We start from the raw sequence: 2,744 nt of genomic DNA, 5'->3' as shown, positions 1-2,744 counted from the left end.
CAACTCCTCAAAAACATGAAAAATAGGCTGAAAACTGTACATTACAGTAGTATACAGCAGCATATTATGATGAACTTGACCCACAATTTCAGGTTTGGTGTCAGGACCCCGATTCCAAGTCACATCGATCCAGCCGGTAACACCTCATATCACTTTGCGGCCTCACGCACGGTATTCCCACGGGTGTCGCCTTACCATGGCCCGGGACCGTTTGCGCCTTTTGGCTCATGTATATGACAGTGTCGCTAGCATCCATATGACAGAGAACCTGGGCCGACATGGCTAGTCGTGAAACCAAAGCGGCACTAACCCATGGGGAAAAGCATACATGAATCACATCGAGCATGTCGGTCAGCAGCTTATGAATCCGGGCTGTAGCACTGGGCTAACAAGACTCCGAGAACCCGGGCTGTAGCAGGCTAGGCAGGACTCCGGATGTCACCGCGTGACATTTCCCCGAAGGGACAGACACAGGAACAAACTGAAACACATGCCGGCCAGTCAAGTGTTCTGAGCAGTAGTGCTGGGCTAGCAGGACTCCGGTGAACCGGGCTGTAGCGGACTACTATGGATCAAGGAAGCACTAGACTACATTTCCCCATAAGAGAGGCTGCCAAGGATAAACAACTAGATTGTCGGATCCCACACATACCAAGCATTTCAATAACATACACACAATATGATCGATATGTGCAAATACAACATGGCATCACAACATGACTCTACAACTCAAGTATTTATTCATTAGGATCCGAGGAGCGAGATATTACAAACATGGGTCTCATGACCCGACATTCAGAGCATACAAGTCAAAACACAAACGGAAGCTTAACATGTCTGAGTACAGACATCTACAAATGAAAAAGTCTTAGAAGCCTGACTATCTACCAGATCCCGCCGAGGGCACAAGATCGTAGCTGAGGTACTGAAGTCTCTCTGCAAAAACATAAAATAGGCAAACATGAGTACAATTGTACTCAGCAAGACTTACATCAGAACTAACTACATATGCATCATTATCAACAAAGGGGGTGGTGGATTTTGACTGCAGCAAGCCAGCTTTGACTCGGTGGCTATCCTAAACTACGACTGCAAGTAACTCTTTTGAGGTGGCGCACACGAGTCCACATATTCACCATATCAATACACCACTATGGAACCGCTCCCGTCTCCCTACGAGAACGCCATCCATAGCACTCAAGCTTATCTTGCGTATTTTAGAGTATCCACTTTCACTTGTCTATGAACTGTACAGGCAACCCAGAAGTCCTTTACCGTGGACGCGGCTATTCGAATAGATCATTTATAACCCTGCAGGGGTGTACTTCTTCACACACTCTCACGCCACTTACCACCAGGTACACGTCGTGTATCTCGGCAACCTTCAAGCGGAAGCCTAGCGAGGGAGTCGGCCACGACCTAACTAACCACACAAGTCTCTAGTCCAGGTTTATCGCTTATTCAGGTTCCATCCGCGAGGAGATCCGGCCGGGGTTTCGCTCACATCCCCAAACAATGTGTGCAGGGTTCCCGAGACACCAAACTGGCGCTCGGTACACCAGGCCATGGTGTATCTACCGCATCATAGCCCACCCCTAGGGTCAGCGCTACGCACGGCCTCCAACACATATCCTATAAACACCAGAAACTAGTTGCAACTCCTGGACAGTGGGCAAGGGCAGTTAATAAGTCGAGAGGGTCCATTGGTTTCGGGCCCAATGCGTGGTAGTAACTGTTTCATGGATCACAAACACAGAACTCAGTTCCTGAGGACGGCTGCACTGAGACAACCCACCATGTACTCCTACATGGCCTCTCACCGCTACCTTTACCAAATCGTGTTCACACACTTAGCTCACACACAGTAGGACATGTTCACACACCATTCCAATTCATCCCCGATGAATCAGACCTGACTCAACTCTAAGCAGTAGCAGGCATGACAAACAAGCATGAATGAGTAGGAACATCAGGGCTCAAACAACTCCTACTCATGCTAGTGGGTTTCATCTATTTACTGTGGAAATGACAGGTCATGCAGAGGATAAGGGGTTCAACTACCGCAGCAGGTAACAGATGAATCGTTGTTGTCCTAATGCAGTAAAAGAGAGCAGGAGCGAGAGGGTAGGATTCTATCGGAATGAACAAGGGGGGTTTTGCTTCCCTGGCACTTCTGAAGATAATATAGTTCTTCATCGGTGTCATCGAACTCATCGTCGAACGTCGTCTACTGAGAGGGGACAATCACCGGCAAACAAGGAAGAACACCATCAATGCAATGCACAATATGATGCATGATCATGACATGGCAATATGCTGTTGATTGCGCTAATGCAACTAGCACCAAGGTTAAATGAAGTTGGTTTGAACCTTAGGTTCAAATTCAAACTTCATATGTGAAGGTTTAAATGCCATTATATGATTTGTCCTAACCAGAAGCTATGAGTTGTTCTAACATGCATGAAAACAATATAGATGGATGGATTAGATTTTTCTGATCATTTTTCATATATAAATTATTTCATTCTGAGTTATGGTTGAATTTAGATGAATTTTTGAAGTTTAGGACATTTTCTGGAATTTCCTGAATAAACTTAAATCCAGAAAATCAATTACTGCGTCAGCGCTATGTCAGGGTGATGTCAGCATTGACCAAAGTCAAATATGATTGGGGGGACCTACCTGTCAGTGTAACAGTGCTAATTTTGTGGCTTATTAAATCCTAACTAAATATAATTAGCTCG

This window comes from Triticum dicoccoides, chromosome 1B (genome assembly GCF_002162155.2).
Source record: "Triticum dicoccoides isolate Atlit2015 ecotype Zavitan chromosome 1B, WEW_v2.0, whole genome shotgun sequence".
Classification (NCBI taxonomy): domain Eukaryota; kingdom Viridiplantae; phylum Streptophyta; class Magnoliopsida; order Poales; family Poaceae; genus Triticum; species Triticum dicoccoides.
This window is presented reverse-complemented; position numbering follows the sequence as displayed.